Source organism: Schistocerca serialis, chromosome 11, assembly GCF_023864345.2.
Source record: "Schistocerca serialis cubense isolate TAMUIC-IGC-003099 chromosome 11, iqSchSeri2.2, whole genome shotgun sequence".
Taxonomy (NCBI): Eukaryota; Metazoa; Arthropoda; class Insecta; order Orthoptera; family Acrididae; genus Schistocerca; species Schistocerca serialis.
Window position 1 is genome coordinate 120,806,402 of NC_064648.1, and position 24,996 is coordinate 120,831,397.

General features: G+C 40.5%; 1 long non-coding RNA gene across 2 annotated transcripts in view; it reads left to right on the forward strand.

Moving 5' to 3' along the window:
- The window catches only part of LOC126427176 (uncharacterized), a 96,273-nt gene that overhangs the window by 52,517 nt on the left and 18,760 nt on the right, over window positions 1-24,996 (forward strand). For both annotated transcript variants that reach the window (XR_007576546.1, XR_007576545.1), the window contains exon 3: window positions 16,817-16,879. This is a non-coding gene — a long non-coding RNA (uncharacterized LOC126427176). The remainder of the gene's footprint in view (window positions 1-16,816; window positions 16,880-24,996) is intronic.

Genomic DNA, 24,996 nt, shown 5'->3' on the forward strand with positions numbered 1-24,996 from the left:
AAGCAAGCCACCAGCAAATACTGTCATGCTCTGTGAGAGAAGGGCTGTGCAGCCAGAATTGTTAGTTGAAAGTATGTATCATATTGTTAGCAGTAATTACTGGCTTTTGCGGATACTGTGCGTTATGATGAGCTTAGCCTAAGAATGATGTGTCCATACTAATTATGTACAGTGAAAGTATATTACAATTTTCCTTATGAAATGTCTTCAGTGTCTTATAGTCAACCCATTTTTACATATCCACAGTACAATTAATGGTATCATACAAATAATTTATTGTTTACATACCTAGTGTCCATTGTAAGCTTGTTCTAAGAAGAACATGAAACTATAGATCAGGGATAGTCAACCTTTTTTCCTGCTGCCCACTTTTGCGTGTCTGTTAATAACAAAATTTTGTAACCACTTGCGGGTTCCACAGTATGATGATTAACAAAATAGGGAAGTAACTTCACTTTACAAAATTTACAAAGCAGAGTTACAGCAAGATAAAACACACAAAAGTATTTACTTACCAAATACTTTGTCATCGAGGTTTCTACAGCTGCTGCCATCTCTCTCATCCCAGTCTCCATCGTTCACAGTCATACTAGTCTCCTTCATTAAGACCTCTTGCCGCCATTGCTTTGTTGGCGTCATCTTTCCAGCATCTCGCAGGTCTACCACACTTTCTTCTTTGATGTGGAGTCCATTGCCATACACGTTTTGGCCATCTTGTGTCTGGCATATGCTGTAAGTGACCATACTAGAGTCGGCGCTTCCTTTCTGTGTAGTCTAGGATTGTGCTTCCGACATTAATAACCTCTCTGATCCTATCATTTCTAATATGATCAAGCCTGGAATATCCACAAATCCGTCTCCAGAAATCCATCTTGACAGCCAGCAGGAAATCTTTCTGCCTTTGAGTTAGTTCCCATAACTCTGCACCATATGTTGTGGTACTTTCAATAATTGTGTGGTAGATGGTATGTTATTTTTCTGTGCATTATGTTTTTGTTCCAGAGAATACCATTTAGTTGTTTTATGGCTCGCTTGCCCTGGCCAATTTTATTGTTTATATCATCCATATCATCTATCTTAGAAGCTGAATTAAGGAAAGGCAAACCTACGTTCCTAGCATTTGTAGACTTAGAGAAAGCTATTGACAATGTTGACTGGAATACTCTCTTTCAAATTCTGAAGGTGGCAGGGGTAAAACATAGGGAGCGAAAAGCTATTTACAATTTGTACAGAAACCAGATGGCAGTTATAAGAGTCGAGGGACATCAAAGGGAAGCAGTGGTTGGGAAGGGAGTGAGACAGGGTTGTAGCCTCTCCCTGATGTTATTCAATATGTATATTGAGCAAGCAGTAAAGGAAACAAAAGAAAAATTTGGAGTAGGTATTAAAATTCATGGAGAAGAAATAAAAACTTTGAGGTTCGCCGATGACATTGTAATTCTGTCAGAGACCACAAAGGACCTGGAACAACAGCTGAACGGAATGGGCAGTGTCTTGAGAGGAGGATATGAGATGAACATCAACAAAAGCAAAATGAAGATAATGGAATGAAGTCGAGTTAAATCAGGTGATGCTGAGGGGATTAGATTAGGAAATGAGACACTTAAAGTAGATGAATTTTGCTATTTGGGGAGCAAAATAACTGATGATGGTTGAAGTAGAGAGGATATAAAATGTGGACTGGCTGTGGCTAGGAAAGCATTTCTGAAGAAGAGAAATTTGTTAACATGGAGTATAGATTTAAGTGTCAGGAAGTCATTTCTGAAAGTATTTGTATGGAGTGTAGCCATGTATGGAAGTGAAACGTGGACAATAAATAGTTTAGAAAAGAAGAGAATAGAAACTTTCGAAATGTGGTGCTACAGAAAAATGCTAAAGATTAGATGGGTAGATCACATAACTAATGAGGAAGTATTGAATAGGATTGGGGAGGAAAGAAGTTTGTGGCACAACTTGACTAGAAGAAGGGATCGGTTGGTAGGACATGTTCTGAGGCATCAAGGGATCACCAGTTTAGTATTGGAGGACAGCGTGGAGGGTAAAAATCGTAGAGGGAGACCAAGAGATGAATACACTAAGCAGATTCAGAAGGATGTAGGCTGCAGTAGGTACTGGGAGATGAAGAAGCTTGCACAGGATAGAGTAGCATGGAGAGCTGCATCAAACCAGTCTCAGGACTGTAGGTCGCAACAACAACATCATCCACACTTCTACCATTGGACGAGTGTCACTCCCAGATACTTAAAATTATGACACCCTTTAACAGTATCAGCACTGAGTTGTAAGTCGTTAACAGCATTTTCTCACACTTTCAGATATTCTGTTTTAGATACATTTATGACAAGACCCCATTTTTCATATTCTTCTTTTAGTCTGTTGAGCATGTAATTTGCATCTTCCTCATCTACAGCTACTAGCACTAGGTCATCAGCAAAAAAATAAAGTGAAAAAGATCTCGTTGTCTATGGGGATACCCATTCCTCTTCATTTCCTTTTCCAGGATTTCAGTGCCTCCTCTAGGTAGATCTTGAAGAGTGTAGGGGCGAGTGTTCATCCCTGGTGTAGTCTCTTTGTCACCTCAAACTCTTGAGATAGTTGATTTCTCATTTTTACCATTGCCATACGACCTTGGTAGAGGAGTCTGACAGCTATCACATAGCTTGGTGACACGCCATTATCAATTAGACCTGTCCATAGCTTGTTCTGTGGAACTATGTCGTAAGCTTTCTGGAGGTCTACAAAGACAAGGTGGTTCATAAGGGCCCTTGCTGTCCTTTTCTCCACTAGATTTTTGAGGGTAAATACTCCATCAGTACAGGAGCAACCAGGTCTGAATCCATTTTTCTCTTCAGATTCAGTTATTTCTTCCTCTATCCTCCTTTTTAGGATACGGCCATAGACTCCACCATCGATAGCATCACACTAATACCACGATAGTTTGCACAATTTCTCCTGTTGCCTTTCTTAAATATTGATGTAATTGTTGCCTTTTTCCACTCCTTTGGGGCTTCAACACCTCTAAACCATTTATCAAATAAACCTATCAGAGTTTTGATGGTGCTGCTTTAACCAGTTCTATATAAATTAATCCTGGACCTGGTGACTTTCTGTTTTTCACGGCATTAATTGCATTTTGGACTTCCATGAAGTCCAAAATGAAGTGAAACCTAATAAAAATGTTTTAAATGCCCTTACAACCAACTGCCCACTAAAAAATCTCACATCTTTATGGTTTTGTGAATACTGGCTGACAATTGCTCCACCATAGCTGTGAATTTAATTTTTTAATGTTGTTTGTCTCAAGTTCAATCCACTGGTAAAAGATGTTAGCTTACGCCTGTGACATGATTGCATTGTGGCATTCGACGTCATCTGTGTGCCACCAGAGGTAGAATGCAATACAAAAATATTTATTTTACTTTCGGAAGTGGGTCTCATTTGCACTGATCTGTGTCCTAGCTCAAGGTCTAGGATAGAAGAAGACAACAGTTTGGTTGTGAGCTGTCAAAATTAACAAATCTACTGGCCATTAGAATTGCTACACCACGAAGATGACGTGCTACAGACACAAAATTTAACCCACAGGGTGTTGTGATATGCAAATTATTAGCTTTTCAGAGAATTCACACAAGGTTGGCGCCAGTGGCGACACCTACAACGTGCTGACATGAGAAAAGTTTCCAACCGATTTCTCAGACACAAACAGCAGTTGACCGGCGTTGCCTGGTGAAACAATGTTGTGATGCCTCATGTAGGGAGGAGAAATGCATACCATCATGTTTCCGACTTTGATAAAGGTGGGATTGTAGCCTATCGCGATTGCGGTTTATTGTATTGTGACAGTGCTGCTCGCGTTGCTCAAGATCCAATGACTGTTAGTAGAATATGGAATCAGTGGGTTCAGGAGGGTAATACGGAACACCGTGCTGGACCCCAATGGCCTTGTATCACTAGCAGTTGAGATGTCAGGCATCTTATCTGCATGGCTGTAACGGATCGTGCAGCCACGTCTCGATTCCTGAGTCAATAGATGGGGACATTTGCAAGACAACAGTCATCTACACGAACAGTTCAACGATGTTTACAGCAGCATGGACTATCAGCTTGGAGACCGTGGCTGCGGTTACCCTTGACGCTGCATCACAGACAGGAGCGCCTGCGATGGTGTACTCGACGACGAACCTGGGTGCACGAATGGCAAAACATTATTTTTTTGGACGAATCCAGATTTTGTTTACAGCATCACGATGGTCGCGTCCGTGTTTGGCGACATCACGGTGAATGCACATTGGAAGCGTATATTCGTCATCGCCGTACTGGCGTATCACCTGGCGTGACGGTATGGGGTGCCACTGGTTACACGTGTCGGTCACCTCTTGTTCGAATTGACGGCACTTTGAACAGTGAATGTTACCTTTCAGTTGTGTTACGACCCATATTTCTACCCTTCATTAGATCCCTGCAAAACCCTACATTTCAGCGGGATAATGCATGACCACATGTAGCAGGTCCTGTACGGGCCTTTCTGGATACAGAAAATGTTCGACTACTGCCCTGGCCAGCACATTCTCCAGATCTCTCACCAGTTGAAAACGTCTGGTCAATGGTGGCCGAGCAACTGGCTCGTCACAATACACCAGTCACTACTCTTGATGAACTGTGGTATTGTGTTGAAGCTGCATGGGCGGCTGTATCTGTACTCACCATCCGAGCTCAGTTTGACTCAATGCCCAGGCGTATGAAGGCCGTTATTACGACCAGAGGTGGTTGTTCTGGGTACTGATTTCTCAGGATCTATGCACCCAAACTGCGTGAAAATGTAATCACATGTCAGTTCTAGTATAATATATTTGTCCAATGAATACCCGTTTATCATCTGCATTAAATGTGTTATAGTAGAGGCCCCCTGTCAGTTACAGGTCCCGCTCAGCAGACAAGCAAGGTGGGCTGCGAACCTCCCTTCAAGAGCTCATATCAAAACATCACCAGTGAATGTAAACATCAACAGACTTTCCACATAAACCTGGTACTACTTTGTGAAAAGCCATGTGACAGAGATCCACCAATTGTAAGTAATTTGACTAAGTGTAGCACTCCACAGAATCAGTGTTATAAGCATGTCAACAGAGTCGAACCACCAGTGTGAACCTACAACTACGACAGCTCCAGCCGATACCTAGGCTGGCTCTAGCCCAGTAGACAGCCGTGGTCGTCTTCTGTAGAAATGTGTATCTTGTTGGACATAACGCCACTTTGGAATTGCGTAGCATAGTATTTCCTTTCACTGTCTTGTAACTTTTATCTGGCTTTTGCCACCACAAGAATTATTGTGTTACTAGTTGTTCTTGTGTTTGTAAATTATTGCATGTCAAGAAGGCGTTTTGCTAAATAAAGTGTGTTCACACATAATCGTTAGTTCTTTCCTGCCGACTGCAGGACACTACATGAGTGGTACTGAAGGGTTCAATATTTCTGGATGCTATAGCTTTTCACTTTTGTTTCAAATAACTATGGAAATGAGGAAAAAGTATGTGTTTTCAAGAAGGGTCATCAAACAGATGCACAAAACTGTAGGTGTACAGCTCTAACATCGGTCTGTTGTAGTATTTAGGAACATGTTGTAGGCTTTCATGTTATGACATTTCTGAAGACCAGAAATCTCCTTTGTCAGAACCAACATGGGTTCCAAAAACAAAGATGGTGTGAAACCCAGCTCATTCTGTTCATCTACAAGATCCAGAAACTAGTAGGTACAGGCGCCCAAATTTATGTCACGTTCCGTGACTTCTGGAAGGCATTCATTACAGTTCTGCACTGCCGCCTAACAAACAGAATATGAATGTAAGGGATATCAGACCAACTCTTTGATTCAATTGTAGAGTTTCTAGCAAACAGAACACAGCATGTCATTGTGCACAAAAAGAAGTCTTCAATCATAAAAGTAATTTCAGGCATACCTCAGGGTAGTGTTATAGGACCATTTCTTTTTACAATGTATGTAAGTAACCAAGTAGATAACTTCAGAAGATCCGTGATGGTTTTCGCAGATGATGCTGCTGTGTGCAGGGAAGCCATGACACTAGAAAAGTATAACTGAATGCAGAGGATCAGCACTTGGTGCAGGGAATGGTAGTTGACTCTCAACATAAACAAGTGTAATGTATTGTGAATACACAGACAGAAAGTCCCTTTATTGTTAGATTACATAATTGCAGAACAATGTCTCGAAGCAGTTACTTCCATGAAATGTCAAGGAGTACACATATGGAGCAATTTGAAGTGGAACAACATAAAATTAATCAAAAGTAAGACAGATGCCAGACTAAGATTCATTGGAAGAATCCTCGAGAGATGTAGACCATCAACAAAGGAAGTAGCTAATTGCAAACAGCATTCAAAATGTTTTGCACAGTTGTTTCTAATTTTTTTATTTTTTGCAGGAGGAGAATGAAATTCTTTTGTGAATGTACTTGGAACATTTAGCTATACATTGAGCCCACCTACTCGATGTAGCCTCCATCAGCTGTGACGCACCTGGCCCAACGTTCTTTCCATGATGTAAATGCACTTTGGTAAAATTCTGGGGATTGACTTTTACACCATCGCTTGACTCAGGAAATAAGGTCTTTCTCACTAGCAAATGTTTTACTGTGCAGTTGGGCCTTCAGCCGACCAAAGAGGTAAAAATCAAACAGAGTCAAGTCCGGACTTTAGGGAGGATGAGGAATGATTTTCCAACCTATTTTCCTGATTTTCTCCTGCGTCATAAGGACTGTATGGGGTTTGGAATTGTCATGGTGTAGTCTGATGAGCTGACATTGAAGCTGTGGTCTGTGGGCCTTGATGGCACGTCGCAGCTTGTCCAGTGACAAATAGTAATGGTCCTGGTTAATTGTGGAGCCAGGTTCCAAAAAATCATTGAAAATGACACCACACTGATCCCAGAAGAAGGGAAGTGAACGTCTTGGTTTCTTCTTCTGAGGGGAACTCGGATGATGCCTCTCCACAGATTGGGTTTTGCTCTCAGGATCAGACAAAAGCAAGCATGTTTCATCCTGGGTAATGATGCCCTCGAAACACTGTTTCCACTCTTCATGAGACCCTCACACACATTCTTCCTCATCATTTTCATTTCCCTTGTCAATAATTTAGGCACCCAATGTGCACAGATTTTTCTGTACCGTAGTGACAGTACCAGCGATACCACACTACCCCATGACAAACAAGTCATTTCAGCAAGCTGTCGTGTCATCACACATCAGTCATTTTGGTTGATTTGATCAATGGTCTCCCTATTGACATCACTCACTGCCGTTGATGATCTACCTACTGCTGCGTTTCACTGTGTCCTCCTCATAAACAGGAAGCAACTTCCTGTGAATCAATGTGTCAGAGTCATAGCCGGTCTTGAAGAGGAATTCCATCACTGACAATTGCACAACCTGACATCTACTTCATGGTCCATTATGGCTCACAAAAAAAAAAAAATACTTTTATATACCAACTTATAGCTAAATGTTCCAAGTTTGTTAAAAAAAAATTTCATTCTCCTCCAGCAAAAAATAAAAAAATTAGAGATGACTGTGCAAAACTTACTGAACGCACATTGTACAAAACAATCATTTGACCAATACTTGAACATGACTTGTCAGCCTGGGATCTATACCAGGTGGGATTGGTAGAGGAAATAGTGAAGATCCAAAGAGCAACAGCACTTTTTAACAGATTCATTTAATAAGCACAGAGATATCTCCAGATGCCCAGTCAGATCCAGAGCAGACACTGCAATAGAGGCTTTCTGCATCACAGTATGATCTACTATTAAAATTCTGAGATCATGCATTTGTAGAAGATTCAAGCAGTAATTGCTTCTTCCAGTGTTTATCTCACAAAAAGACCACCGAGGTAAAACCAGGGAGATTCTAGCCCACACGGAGGCTTACCAGCCGTCATTCTTCCCAGGAACCATTCATGACTGGAACAGGGAAAGAGGTATGTGACACTGGTTCACAAAGCATCCTCCGCCACACACCGTAAGGAGGCTTGCGGAGCATAGACGCAGATGTCTTGCACACTAGTTTTGTTGTGAGACTTGTAAGGTACCATTATCAATTCAGTATTAAGAATGTGGATATCAGATGCTAATGCTCTTACATTGTAATTGGTGTTGTAGAATTCCAGGAAGTTGTAGGCCAGTGGTAGTTGTGGTGGGGGAACTCTTGGGAAACTGGGCATGCATTTGTATTGTAAGAGATAGTCAGCCAGCAAATGTGGCAGGGCTGAGGCCCAGAGATGCAGAATAAAGGTTTAATTCCAAGGTATATTGAGTCTGAAAGTGAAAAGATGAGATACAAGAGTAGTGTTTGGGATGAAATATTCAACGAAAGTAATATATACATCAAAAAAAGTTTTGCATCATCCTGGTTCCCAGAACTCCTGTAGATAGATGTTGACTGTGGATATTGTATCAGAGACACAGTCTCTTGACTGTTCAGAGATGTCACTGAACCTGCCCAAAGATGTAAACAACCATGCATGAGCAAGGGTTATTAGACAAAGGGGGTCCGACAGCCGATCAGTTCCAGTCATTCCACCAGGAAGGAGGTACACGCCTCGTGTTGTCTGTGGTTCAACCGTGGCTAGACAGTCAACACTGTAGTTAAATCGCATCCACAATGTTACTTTGTGTCAGAAAGGGCTCTCAACAAGGGAAGTGTCCAGGGGTCTCGGACTGAACCAAAGCGATGTTATTCTGACATGGAGGAGATACAGAGAGACAGGAACTGTCGATGACATGCCTCGCTCAGGCCACCCGAGGGCTACTACTGCCGTGGATGACCGCTACCTACAGATTATGGCTCTGAGGAACCCTGACAGCAACACCACTGTGTTGAATAATGCTTTTCATGCAGCCACAGGATGTCAAGTTACGACTCAAACTGTGCGCAATAGACTGCATAATGCACAATGCACAACTTCATTCCCGGCATCCATGGCGAGGTCCATCTTTGAAACAATGATACTGTGCAGTGTGGTACATATGGGCCCAGCAACATGCCGAATGGACTGCTCAGGATTAGCACCACGTTCCCTTCACCGTTGAATGTCGCATATGCCTTCAACCAGAAAATCATCAGAGACATGTTTGGGGGCAACCCGGGCAGGCTGAACGCATTACACACACTGTCCAGTGAGTGCAGAAAGGTGGAGGTTTCCTGCTGTTTTGGAGTGGCGTTATGCAGGACCAATGTACGCCACTGGTGGTCACAGAAGGCGCTGTAATGGCTATACAATACGTGAATGCCATCCTCCGACTGATAGAGCAACTAGATCGGCAGCATATTGGTGAGACATTCATCTTCATGGACGACAATTCATGCCACCATCGTGCACATCTTGTGAATGAATGACTTCCTTCAGGATAATGACATTGAGTAGAGTCGCCAGCATGTTCTCCAGATATGAACCCTGTCGAACATGCCTGCGATAGATTGAAAAGGGCTGTTTATGTACGATGTGAGCCACGAACCACTCTGAGGGATCTACGTCAAGTCGCCCTTCAGGAGTGGAACAATCTGGACCAACAGTGCCTTGATGAACTTGTGGATAGTATGCTGTGACAAATACAGGGATGCATCAATGCAAGAGGATGTGCTGATTGGTATTAGAGGTACCAGTGTGTACAGCAATCTGGACCACCACCTCCGAAGGTCTCGCTGTATCGTGTTACAACATGCAATGTATGGTTTTCGTGGGCAATAAAAAGGGTGGAAATTATTTTTAGGTTGATCTCTATTCAACTTTTCTGCACAGGTTCCGGAACTCTCGGATCCGAGGTGATGCAAATTTATTTATTTATTTATTTTTTATTTATTTTTATTTTTTTATTTTTTTTATGTGTGTATGTGAGGTAAGTATGATAATGGAAAGTAACAAACATCTGTTGTCAAGCAAACTGAATTTTTTCCAATCGAGAGAATCTGATGAGGGACCATTACCTGTATGCAGGTGAATTAGTAAACTGAATTTAATTGAGAGACTATTAGCATTTCGTCTGTCCCTAGTGCATCCCTGCCTCCAACCCTTCCCTCGTGGCTGATATCCTTCTACTAGACCTAGGTGCAAGACCTGCCCCATACATCCACCCACCACCACCACCACCATTCTGCATGCACATCACAACTAGCAGACTGTCTCTCCACATGAATGGTCACCCTCAGACTGTAGCCTAGAGACAGCTGGACCACCTACCGTATTTACTCGAACCTAAGCCACACTTTTTTTCCGGTTTTTGTAATCCAAAAAACCGCCTACGGCTTAGAATCAAGTGCAAAGCAAGCAGAAGTTCTGAAAAATTTTGGTGGGTACCGCTACAACTAACTTCTGCCATCGAACATATGTAGCGCTACACAGGCATGCTTTGTAAGCACAAAGATAAATACTGGCACCGAAACCTCTGCGTCAGTAAATAAATTTAAAAAAAAGGTAAAAGACGAGCTTTTTTCTCCACCCTGACTTTTGACTACTGCATTTTCATACATTATTCAACGAAGTAAATACAAATTCCGTATTGTTCATCTTCGAATGTAGCAGCATTTCAATGTACTTCGAAAATCCGACTGGCAAGACTGTTTGTCAATATGGCCAACTCTACATTCTGAATTTTTTCCTACCTGTGAGAAGAGATAGTTGCTAATAGGAACTTTTATGAATTGTGAATCACATGTAGTATTCTCTTCGCCATAAGAGTAATAAGAAGATAAACATTTTGCCATGTATTGTTTCGTGTTTGCTGCTATCTCATTTAAATCCTGTCTGCCTAATAAACTACGAATCTAGAGTGAGACAACAGCAAATGCGGAAGAATATACATATCATGTCATGTTTATATTCTTATGCCTAGTAGTGATACAGTCAGAAATGAAGCATGGCAATTGACTAGATTTTTATATCTAAGATGACTCTAATTTCAGTGCAGAATGCAATGTACTAAAGAGGCACCTGCAAAGATTTTCAAACGGAGAAAATTTTTTGCTAAACTCTCGTTCAGAACATCTTCTTTCATACGCAGTCAATTATTTGGTTCTTGTTAATCATTATCAAAGAAAGCAGCAGTGTAAGTGACAACAAATAGCAGTCTCTTGCCATTGTTTCACTAATGAGACGATTTCGCTTTTTCTTTTTTAATTGTAAGCGGCGGTAGCGCGCACAAAAGCAAGCCATGCTGCGAGCGGCGACAGGCCGTAAACACTCATTATCAGAATGTGACAAACAATGCATGACACAGTACAATAATGCATTTTCAGGTTAGAGTGACGTAAACACCTATAACAAAGAAAACGGCGCTTATCAGATCAAAGAAAAATAAGCAATCAATTCAAACCAGATGAAGCACGTGAAAAAGGAAGGGTACCCATATAAATACGGATGGGGCACCTGACGCATAGCAATGGCTACCTGGTAAAGCTTAACTGCTAAGGTTATGACTCGAACCAAACTACTGTAGCTCTATTGTCATTCATTCGACCTAAATTGTGTCTCATATTACAATGGACCAGCTTTGTTTCGATTTGGAGATGCGGCCTAAAACTTTTCTTTCCCCTTGAATTTCGAGTCTAAATTTCAAGTGCGGCTTAGATTCGAGAAATTTTTTTTTTCCTCGATTTCGAGTCTCATTTTTCAGGTGCGGCTTAGATTCGAGTGCGGCTTGGATTTGACTAAATACGGTAGTTGTTGAACATGCTGCCAATACAGTATGCTTCATTTTTAATTACTGTTTCACAGCCTGTGCTATGTGGTTTCTCCCTTCCAATACCAGCTTTTCTGAATTGCACAGCTGCAAACGCTGTGCAGTGTGTATATTGTTCCCATAATCACTCGTGGCCTTGACCTCCATTAGTCCCCGTCCTCCTCCCGCCCATCCCTATCCACAATCCCTTTCCAGTACTACACATGCCTCTTGTTTTCCCCCTTCCCCCTTTCCCCGCTCCCCTCCAACATAGCCTTCCGATGCTGCACCCAGCAGCCCTATCCATCGTCACTGTATTCTTGCACGTTCCCACAGGTACACAGCTGCTCTCAACCATGTACAGTGAGACACCTTTTACTTCAGTGCCCCTGTTGTCATCCGCTACACACCCGTTTACTGCTCTCGCGTGATATATCATCCCTTTCTAAATGATTAATGGAAAATCTCGTATTAAGATGTGAAACAAATACTAACAAAGAGATAGAGGGGCTGGCCAGTACTTACCTCAGCTCAGTACAGCCGATAGATTCACAAAACAGAACAGAAAATTTACATTCCTAGCTTTCGGAACTTTGTTCCTTCGTCAGGGAGGAGAGAGGAGAGAAAAGGAAAGAAGGGAAAGTGGATTCAGTTACTCACAACCCACGTTATGAAGCAACAGGGAAAGGTAAACAGGGAGGGTAGCAAGGATGGAGGCATGGTTGTCAGAGGGAAGCCAAAGATATTCTACTGTAAGTACTGTGCCAGCTTCAAACCAAAGAGGATGCATACAGAAGTAAAGATGTATATAGTATAAAGATAAACACAACTATGTAGGATGGAAAGACGTGTGAATGGCTAAAGAGGAGAGGGAAAAAGGAGAAGACTGAAGAGTAAATGGGAGTGAAGTCGGTTAATGTAGGTTCAGCCCAGGGGGATGGTGGGATGAAAGGATGTGTCGGAGTGCAAGTTCCCATCTCCGCAGTCCGACAGACTGATGTTGGGTGGGAGAAGCCAAATGGCACGTACGTTGTAGCAGTTTCCTTGGTCCCTAGAATTATGCTGGACAGCATGCTCTGCTACTGGGTATCAGACATCTCCTAGGCGGACAGTTTGTCTGTGCCCGTTCATGCGCTCAGTCAGTTTAGTTGTCGTCATACCGATGTAAAAGGCTGTGCAGTGCAGGCATGTGATGTCCAATACCCAGTAGCAGAGCATGCTGTCCAGCATAATTCTAGGGACCTAGGAACCTGCTACACCGTATGTGCCACTTGGCTTCTCCCACCCAACACCAGTCCCTCGGAACTGCGGAGATGGGAACTTGCACTCCGACACATCCTTTCATCCCGCCATCCCCCTGGACTGAACGTACGTTAACCGACCTCACTTCCATCTACTCTTCAGTCTTCTCCTTTTTCCCTCTCCGCTTTAGCCATTCACATGTCTTTTCATCCTACATAGTTTTGTTTATCTTTATACTATATACATCTTTACTTCTGTATGCATCCTCTTTGGTTTGAAGCTGGCACAGTACTTAACAGTAGAATATCTTTGGCTTCCCTCTGACAACCGTGTCTCCATCCTTGCTAGCCTCCCTGTTTACCTTTCCCTGTTGCTTCATAACCTGGGTTGTGAGTAACTGAATCCACTTTCTCTTCTTCCCTTTTTTCCCCTCTCTCCTCCCTGATGAAGGAACGAAGTTCCAAAAGCTAGGAATGTAAATTTTCTGTTCTGTTTTGTGAATCTATCAGCTGTACTGAGGTGAGGTAAGTACTGGCCAGCCCCTCTATCTCTTTGTTAATATCATCCCTTTCAGCAGATGATGCGCTCAGCTGATCGCGTCCTTGAGTTTATCAGTGTCAGTAAGATGACATTGGTCATTCGAAGCCCTTCTTATGGGAAAGCAACCCCCCTTCATTAGTAGTTTTCTAAGATTTCCTTGTGTTTTTATTTTCCCTCCTCCTTGAGTTTCGCTCCCTTTGCTGCTGATTTAACATTCGGCTTTTTACCCTCCCCTAAACCACAAAATGGGCACTTATGACAATAGCAGTTTTGTGCCCTAAAACCATAACAAAAAAATGAGCATCTTCCCTGCCCCTCTCATGTTCCCTACCTCCGTTATCCGCTCCACCTAGATTGCTGTTCACATCAGTTGGATCCCGTGTGTGTGTGTGTGTGTGTGTGTGTGTGTGTGTGTGTGTGTGTCGCAACTCCTGACATGCCTCTGTGTGTGTGTGTGTGTGTGTGTGTGTGTGTGTGTGTGTGTGTGTCGCAACTCCTGACATGCCTCTGTGTGTGTGTGTGTGTGTGTGTGTGTGTGTGTGTGTGTGTGTGTCGCAACTCCTGACATGCCTCTGTGTGTGTGTGTGTGTGTGTGTGTGTCGCAACTCCTGACATGCCTCTGTGTGTGTGTGTGTGTGTGTGTGTGTGTGTGTGTGTGTGTGTGTCGCAACTCCTGACATGCTTCTGTGTGTGTGTGTGTGTGTGTGTGTGTGTGTGTGTGTGTGTGTGTGTGTGTGTGTGTCGCAACTCCTGACATGCCTCTGTGTGTGTGTGTGTGTGTGTGTGTGTGTGTGTGTGTGTGTGTGTGTGTGTGTGTCGCAACTCCTGACATGCCTCTGTGTGTGTGTGTGTGTGTGTGTGTGTGTGTGTGTGTGTGTCGCAACTCCTGACATGCCTCTGTGTGTGTGTGTGTGTGTGTGTGTCGCAACTCCTGACATGCCTCTGTGTGTGTGTGTGTGTGTGTGTGTGTGTGTGTGTGTGTGTGTGTGTGTGTGTGTGTGTGTCGCAACTCCTGACATGCTTCTGTGTGTGTGTGTGTGTGTGTGTGTGTGTGTGTGTGTGTGTCGCAACTCCTGACGTGCCTCACTCATCAGATGATACCATTTGCATTGGTATTGTCACAGTGTGCTGTTTCCATTGTCACTTCAAAATGTTAAAAGCATTTTATCAATCCACCAACTATGAAATGTGGTCAGTGATTTGGTTTTTGACAGTAAGGAACGTTGCAAGAGCAAAAACTTGTGGATAGATAATTGAGGTGTATGACCTCACTGTGATGAGTAACGGCAAAGCGCATAAGTGGGTGAGAGGTTTCAAGGGAGGGTGGGAAAATGTGCAGTCGGGCCAACTGTTGGTGATATCTGAAGATTTGGTCAAAGCTGTGCACAAAAAGATTTGTGAAGACCAGCGATTCACTTTGTCAGATTTAGTACTGGAATTTCTAAATGTGGGTAGAACAACATTGCACAAAATTATCTAAAAGGTTCCAATTTTGCAAACTGAGTGCACATGAAGTTCCTAGGCTGCTTACTGAGAAACACAAAATGAAAAGAATGGCTTGTGCATTTGATTTTTTTGGACTGATATCATAAGGAAGGTAATCAGTTATAAAGATCATTGTCTCGGTATGAGGCATGGGTTTCTCATGTGACCCCTAGAGTCTAAATGTCAATCAATAGAATAGTGTCACACATTATCACCAATAACAGTCGAGGCCAAGCAGACAATTTCAATAAGCAAAATTATGGCAACTGTGTTTTGGGATGGGAATTGAGTATTGTTAGTCAGGTTTATGCAGTAAGGGACAACAGTAAATGCAGCCATTTACTACACTACCCTGACTACACTTCAGTATGCAGTACAGAACAAGCAACGTGCCATTCAAGCATCTGGAGTTTTGTTCTGCACGATGACACCAGATCCCAGATCTTTTGGATCAGATCTTTTGGATTGGAACATATATTTTGGACTGGAACACACCTTTTGGACTGGAACACACCTTTTGGACTGGAACACACCTTTTGGACTGGAACACACCTTTTGGACTGGAACACACCTTTTGGACTGGAACACACCTTTTGGACTGGAACACACCTTTTGGACTGGAACACACCTTTTGGACTGGAACACACCTTTTGGACTGGAACACACCTTTTGGACTGGAACACACCTTTTGGACTGGAACACACCTTTTGGACTGGAACACACCTTTTGGACTGGAACACACCTTTTGGACTGGAACACACCTTTTGGACTGGAACACACCTTTTGGACTGGAACACACCTTTTGGACTGGAACACACCTTTTGGACTGGAACACACCTTTTGGACTGGAACACACCTTTTGGACTGGAACACACCTTTTGGACTGGAACACACCTTTTGGACTGGAACACACCTTTTGGACTGGAACACACCTTTTGAATGGGAATAGACTGTCAACCCACTCTATACACTCCAGACTTGGCACCGAGTGATTTTCACTTGCTCTGCTACCTAAAGGAGTTTCTTGGCAGTAAGTGATTTGCAGCAGATGATGAGGGCAAAGAAGCAATTAAAGACTTGTTATCCACACAGGTGGCTGATGTCTATGACTTGGGGATACCTAAGCTTGTAGAACATTATGACAAATGTTTAAACAACTGTGTAGAGAAACCTGTAATTAATTCTATGAAAACAGTTTTTTGAAAAAATCTCTGATGTTTTGTAAGAAAATGGACATTACTCTCCAGATAACCTTTGCACTTTGGAAGGAGGACTTTCTCCGAAAGCCTGGAATAACCACTTGTGTAACTCATGTGCTGTATCCTGTTTACACTCATCTGATAGCCACAAAATTGAGAAAATCTTTCTGTTTAAACAAATAAGGTACCAGTTATAAATGCTATCTGCTCTTCATTAACTTGAAGCGGTATTGGCAGGTATTAAAGAGCAATGGTTATTGCAGCAATTTATAAAATTGTGGAGGTGGCTGTATAGAGCCACACTACAACTTGAAAATATGGTGATAATGGTTATAGAGGTAGAAGGTTGAATTGCAAGATCCTGATAAATGTTGCACATATGTTGTGTTTAACGTCATTAACACAATTTTATGTCAGCTGTCTGAAATAAATCTTACGGACTTAGTATCACTCATAATATATTTTTCAGAGTGAAAACTAGTACAGAACTAATTTTAAAAAGATTTTTCTTTTAATTTATTCTTAAGAAGTACTGTATTTCAAGTGGAAGATAATGAGACTATTTTGTGGTGATCATGACCATTAAATACACCCATTACAGTTTGTTTTATTTTTACCACAGGTCCAGGTTTACCCATCCAATGTGAAAGTAGAAGAGGATATGCAAGGGGGTATGAATCCGGAGGTAATTCTACGTTTTATATGGCTGTATAGAATTAAGTGCTGTTATGCTTTGGTAATACTGGGCGTTTCAAAATGAATATCGGAGTTTTACGGCTTTGTGGCATTTATTTCATTCAACTTACAATTATAAATAATACATCAAATGAAAGAGCAACTCACAGTTTTGTCTGTATACCTGGGCACACACACACACACTGTTTCCTGTGTTTTCTGTTAGAAGGTGCTAGTAGCAAAAATGGCGACTATTGAACTGGAAGCTTTTTGTGTTTTACAATTTGCAAGGTCTGCATCCTTTGTTACAGTGCGTTGTGCATTCCGTATTAAGTTCCATTGTAATCTTCTGAGTGATAACAACATGTGTAGATGGTATCGTCAGCTTGAAGACACCGGTTGTCTTTGCATAGGGAAGAGTACGGGATAACTGAGAGTTACTGTAGAACACACTGAACAGCTGAGAGAGTCTTTCATGCATAGCCCCAAGAAAACAGTTTGGAAGGCTAGTCGTGAATTAGCAATTCCAGTGATGTTTGTGGAGACTTTTAAGGAAATGTTTACAACTATGTACTTGTCATTTGGAGTTGGTACAAGCTCTGAAGCAAACAACTATGGTTTATGTGCTATCTTTGCAAATGAAATGTTGCTGAATGACAGTGAAAATTTTCTGGATCGTGTTGTCTTCAGTAGAGGTGGTACAGTAGTAGTGTGACTTCCCTGATTTTTTTTTGGTGCCATATCCTGTTGGAAACTTTATTGTCCTGTCTTTTTTGGTATAGCAACTATAACATGTATCTTATCTTGGTGCACTAGAACTGTTGCTGTTTCCTCAATTGGAGGAAGCTGAACCACAGAACTTTATTTGGCTGCAAGATGGTGCCCTGCCTCACTGACACATCTCAGTATGTGATTTGTTAAACGAATGTTGTACCTGACCACTGGATTGGTCAGAAGTGGCCAGATGACAGAGCTTGTTTGGCACAACTTCCATGTTAACTTTATACCACGTGATTTTTGCCTATGGGGTTCATAAAGGATCATGTGTATGTGCCTCTGCTACCACGTGATGTACCTGACTGAAGCAATTGTTGCAACAGTTATTCCAGATACACCAATCAAGGTTAAGTACAGAACTCGCCTATTGATGCAATATGTGCTGTACAACAAATGGTGCTTACATTGGACACTTGTAAGAAAAACTATTTCAGTTACTCTTTCATTTGGTGTATTATTTATAATTGTAAGTTGGATGTAATAAATGCTACAAACAAATTGCCTGTCTGCTTTGTTTGATCATTTTTTCTGACATTTTGCCAGCATGAGTGGGTGGCTTTGTCAAAGTGTTGCTGTCTTGTCACCAGCAATGCCAGCCACTTCTGTTGGTGAAATGTCAGAAAAATCATCAAACAAATGTCGGCTGAAGAACCCTGAGACTGAAGCCGACAAGCAATTTGTCAACAAGAAGCCACAAAAGCCTTAACCATTTTGAAAATGCTACAAAGCCTTAAAACCCTGTCAATTTTGAAACACTTGGTATTATGGAGAATGTAATGGAGTGGATAACCAATTTACTTCTGATATTTGTGTACTCAAAATGTTATCTAGGCTTTTGCAGTTGTGCTTGCTAGCTCTGCAGACAATGAGGAGATTGAGATAGTGTTAAGATGAAATAGAAGAAATTATTTAGGCGCAGTTATGGAACATCTGGTAGAACATATATAGCTTACAAATAAAGATAACAGTTTAAGTGGCCATAGTAATGTAGTGGGTAAAGTACGAGACTCCAGCCGTGGTGGTCCTGGGTTCATTCGGTAGTAGGGGCAGGAAGTTTTCCTTGTTCCAGTTTTCATGAACCCACTCTACTGTGCAGGCTGTGCAGGAAAAGTTATCTCCATAAGGACACCGTTACAGTGTGGCTAATGGCTGTATAGTACTTTAGTAGAGCTGGCCATGATGTCTCCCCCGATTCTGCATTTCCCATGTGGCTTCTCATTCTATGGGCGATGATTCCTTTGCTACTCTGGGTCCAAGAAAAGTTGCGGGTTTTTTAATTATCACTGGACTATCAAAATCATGATGCAGTATTCCACGGTTTATTTGCAGCAAAAACACATATTTATTGCCATAACTACATAAACAACTACACTCAACCGTGGCCAACACTAAAGTGGAAGTGGCCGAAAACCCATTGTAGACCAAAGATCACAGTCATAAGCTACAAAAAACACACAATTCCAATATCGATTATTTATCGCAACACCTAACTTAGTATTATCTTAAGCAAAAGCTTTTTTAACACGGCTTTAGTGTATAATATAATAAAATGATTTATATTTGTCAGTTCCATTACAATAGCCCCCCAAGAATTTTGTAAGTATGAAAATGCGAACAAAATTCTGACACCAGAATAATGGGACTGCCAAGAATCTGATTATAAATATATTGAAATTTTTAATAGTACTGTTTCCTTTGAATTATGCTAACACTGAAATTGTTATACAAAGTGAAGGAAAACATACAATTGTTGATATTAAGGTAAATGAAATACCAAAGAAGTTTTACAATTTTCACTTAGAGTCCATAATGCTGTAGCACTTCACATTAAGCCATTGAAAGATTGTAACTTTTAACTACTGGTTTGTTTTATTTTCTTTTGTTGCCCACTTTTCACACCTCTCACAGTAATGTCCCATATTGTCCATCTGCATATAGGTGACTTCCGTTAATAGGTCTGATTTCTGCTTGTCCTGCAGCACGTCTGTTCCCAAAGCTTAACTGTCTGTATCACTTCATTGACTATAATGCCATGTTATCTAAAAATCACACACAGAGATCACCTTTTGGTTAAGTAATGTTTATATGTAAGTACATGGTTAGGATACATAGTTATCCTTCTGGTAATGTTTATCTAGTGGGAGTAGTTTACAGAATATGTCTGAGTAATACTACACAGGTATGAACTGGACCAAAAAAGATCCTTTAAATAATAATAAATTCAATAAACATGTAATACAAATGCATTAACATATTGGGTGTAAAATGTATCACAGACTATAACACTTACTTCAAGGACAAACAAAAAATTAACTTGTTTTCAAGAGTAAAGTTACAGGCAGTTTGTTACAAGGGTTCATATTCACAGTAAAAGTGCAAAGGTAGAATCATGGATGGAAGTTTTGGAATGGTATGTATCTATCAAAATTAAAAAATATTACTGCCTATGCTTTTGCAGTGGTTGAGAAAGAAATATACAGTAATTCACGTGGTTTACTAAAAATGATTCTCTCCTTGTAGAGTTGGACATTTCAAGCACTTAAGTGTGTAGTAATTAGGACTCTGCCTTTAAGAGCAAAAAAAATTAAAAAACTTAATTGTTGCAGGACAGATTTAGTGCTGATTAGTGGCTTGCATTTTAAATGATGTCTCAACAAGTGTGGTGTGAGAAAGTTACACAAGCTAAAATTACACAAATTATCAAATATCAATGAAATTGCATAAACATACAGAAATATCAAGAACTAACATGGCAAGCTTATTACACAGAAAATTCATTGCAAACACTTCATACAGTGAATACATATTGAACAAATAATAAACATTTTCAAGAGCCCAAATCTGTATCAAAATCAGACAATTTTTGTATATAAAATTTCATAATTTCCAGTGAAAAACTTTTGTTGAGTCACCTTTTAACTTTCTCAGAAAAGTCTTACCCCTTTTGTTTATACAATTTCAACGAAATAATATTCCTTAGCCCGAGAACTTTCCTGGATTAAGATACACCAACCGGTATGCATTAGGGTGTGGATGCTATACAATCTCGAATGGACCCATGTATATAGCAAAGAATTTCTTTATTTCAGAAGTTAGAATTTTTGATTTCTCATGTGATTTTACTAAAACATAATCTCCTACTTTAAACTTGGTTGCTTTGCTCTTGCCATCATGTTATCTTTTTCTAATTTCGCCCTGTTTCATCATGGTTTCTTTGACTATGGCTTTACATTCATACATAGTCATCATCGTACATGGTGGAAATTCTATGAGTTCAGTGATAACGTTGTCTGGTTTTAGATGAAACATAATTTCATAAGGCGAAAATCCTGTGGAAGTGTGTTGCAAGCTGTTCACAACATCTTCAAAGTCTCGTACTTGGTCGTACTATGTAGGATGTTTATGACTGCAATATGTACGACATAAACAACCAATCTCGCGCATATACCTCTCAGCTGGGTTTGACAACGGATTATATACAGATATTTGAACATGTTTGATTCCAGATTTATCAACAAAGGCTTTCCAAACTTTTGACAAAAACTGAGAACCGTTATCCGACAAGATTGCTTTTGGTTTCCCAACGTTTAAGAAATAAGTCTTTTTCAACTTTTGCAACTATCTCCTTACCTGTGGCTTTTCTGACGTGATACAACTTGATTAGTTTAGAAAATACATCCACCATGACAAAGATGTAGCAGTGGCCACTCCAACTCCTTGGAAGAGGCCCATAGAAATCAACAGCAACTAAGTCTAGAGGTTGTGCAGGAATAATGTTTTGCATTTCACCTTGACATTTTCTGTTACTTACTTTGACTCGTTGGCACTTATCACAAGTTCACAATTCTTTTCTAACTTTCTTGGCCATATTGTAGAAGTATATGTTTTCTTGTAATTTCTGCACACACTTCTGTATGCCACAATGACCATAGCTCTCATGAGTATACCTAATTAACCCCTCAGCTTCCTCCTCAGGCCAGCATAGTTTCCAATTGTCCGAGTCTTCATCAGTTCTCCTAAACAGAGTACCTTTAAACACCTTATAGTACTTGTCTAAGTTTTCATAGTTCCTTTTCCCTAAACTGCTCTTTACTAATTTCCAATTTGCATCACAGTTCTGGCTCCTCCTGATTTTATCACACAATGATCTAAAACCTTTTTCATCTGTGACCCCTTTAATATACCTCACTTTAAACTGTTTTTCTTCATTCTGATCAAAAATTTCTGTTTCCCCTCCTCCTGGTATCCTGGTAGCCTTGATAGAGCATCTGCAACTATGTTGCAGTGCCTTTAATATACTTAATTTCAAAGTTGTATTGTTGTAAATACAATACCCATCTTGTAAGCCTATCATGATAGAGCTTGCATTCCTGTATATAGCTTAAGGCTTTGTGATCAGAGTACACTATTACCTTATGTTCAAGTAAATAAGCCCTGAATTTTGAAAATGACCACTGTATGGTTAATAACTCTTTTTCCGTGACTGTATAGTTCTTTTCATGCTTCAGTAACATTCTGCTTGCAAATGCAATTGTAGCATGAACTGTCTCCCCATTGACTTCTTTTACTTGAAATAATTCAGCACCTAGCCCATAATCACTGTTGTCAGCATGTAAACAGAAAGGTAACTTGAAATCAGGTCTGCGTAACAGGTTATGGCTATTCAGTTCCTTTTTTATTCTGTCGAAAGCCTCTTGACAATCTTTACGCCATATCCAAACAGTGTCCTTCTTTAACAAGTTACTTAGACAGGGTGTGTTTAAGCTTTGTTTACTTATAAATGTTTTGTAGAAGCCACATAGCCCATAAAATGATTTCAATTGTTTTCTGTTACGGGGTATACGAAACTCTGCAATAGCTTTAATTTTGTCTGGATCAGCCAAAATTCCTTTTGCTGTTATGACATGTCCCAAAAATTTAACTCGGGTACTGTAAATTTGCACTTTTCTAGTTTTAGTGTCATTCCCCCTCTTCTAAGTTTCTCATATGCCTGTCTTAAAATCCCAACATGCTCGTTCCAATATTGTCCAGTTACTAAAATGTCATCTACATAAATCACTAATTTGGATACAAGTTCCTGCCCAAGCACATGGTCTAAAGCTCTAATGAATTCTGCTACCAATGAGTTCAAGCCAAAAGGGACTACACAATACTGATAGCAATGGCCATTGTAAAGAAAAGCAGTGTATTTCCTAGATTTGGGTGCCAGGGGTACTTGGTGAAAGCCTGAGGTTAAGTCTAGACTTGACATTAATTTTATGTCCTTGAACTTGTGCAACAGCTCATCAGTGTTTTCAGGGGGGTCTTTTTCCCTGTATAAGATCTTGTTTAAAGGCCTGGAGTCAAGAACTATTCTCACTCCCCATCCCTCTTTGACACAACTACCAGTGGGTTATTATAAGCACTGATACTCCTTTCAATAATGCCACACACTTCCATCTTATGTAATTCTTTCTCAACTGTTGTACATTTTGCTATGGGCACACCATATGGTTTTATGAAAAATGGGTCATGTGGTCTTACTAGCAAAGTACATTCATAACCCCTAACTTTCCCTGGAAGGTTGCTAAAGACATCACTGTATTCCCATAACAAAGACTCTAGTTCCTGTTTTTGCTCATCGTTTAGATTGCTAGCTTCTGAAATCTTAGTGTTTACCAGTGTGTTGAAATCTACTTCACTTAAATCTAGCTTTGTTATGTGTTTGTCAACATATCTTTTCTCCTTTACAAGATTTGTAGTGTTAAATTTATCATTACACAAAACTGTATTTGATCTGACAAACTTGGTGGAGATACACCCCCTATTTGGTGTTGTTATGATAAGTTTTTGTCATCCCCAGTCAAATCTTGCATCTACACTCCGAATCCATGACATCCCGAGAATACAGTCCTCACTGAGGCCTGGTATAATTAGGCATCCATATGTAAATGTGACTCCCTCAATTGTAAAAGATAACAAAGTTTGACTTTTCACAGTTTTACTATGTTTTCCTGTAGCCCCTCTTATTTTCACCCCAGTGACTGGCATTTCAATGTAATCTTTCTCGCACTTGAGCTTTTTGCTTAGTATTTCAGATATTCCTTACACCTGACTCACTGTGTCTATATGGCACTTGCCTTCCCAGGTACCAACTTTTGCTCTAATGAATGGACTACCTTTGTCATCACTTTTTTCAGGCTGAAGAGATTCATACAATAAATCATTTTGAATTTCACTAAAACAATGACTTCCTGACTTACAAGTACCTATATTACTGTCACCTTTATTATCTATGGTCATTACATTAACACACACATCATTAGCATTGTCACTTGCATTGATAATTTCATTAATCCAAATATTTTCACCCATATAACATTGTTCATCACTAAGATATTTATCCTTCAGTTGTTCAACAATAATATATTTAGTATTTTTCCACCAGTCAGGATATAAAATTTGAGACATATTAAGAATCACTTTTCTAAAATTGCTATCATCTCTAATTGCATCACTCTTTAGCCACATATTATAAAGAAATAATTCACCTTTGTTCATTGCAAATGGTAGCCCACTTGCACAGTCAGTTCTACTGTTCAGGGTATCTTTATCATCTGCCCAGGTTCCTTCATAGTATGTTGGATTACAGAGCCTATTGGTTGTGACACTGGCATTAACACCACTTAAACTGTTAATAACATCCTTGGGTACATCTACAACATGCATATCAGTTTCTCCAACAACACCTAATGCCTCCATTTCCTCTTTCAAGCAAACAAAATATTTTCCACCATCCTCATGTATAATTAAATCTTCATTTTCCCAAATACTACAGTCATCAACCTCTCTCTCCCGAAAACTTAAAACGTTGCTTTCACACCCAAGTGTATTTAATTCTTGGCTCGTTAAATCAGTGTCAACAATTTGCTCACCTGGTTCCCTCGTCAGTGCATCAATTCCTAAATCATTTAAATTGTTAACCTGCTGGTCCTCTGACAGACTACAAGCTTCTGCCCATTCATAAAATTCAACTAAGTCAATTATTTTCTCTGGCTCTTTATTACAACCAATGTGTTCATTCTTAACAAGTACTGTGTTTAGAGGGTAGTACACATTCATAAAATAACTACTCATTACTTGAGACGTATCTCTTGGTGCAACATAGTCACTGTTATTCATCCATCTATTATCTATGCTTTTCGCCCCTACCTTGTGGACCGACAATGGAGCGCATGCTAGTTTTTTACTTCATGACTTCCCATAGCATTTTGACTCCTGGTGTCACTACGTTCATGCCAATTCCTGTTTTCAGACTCCCTGTTATTACTTCTGTTCCAATTGTTCCCAGATTGTCCTCTTGAATGGAAA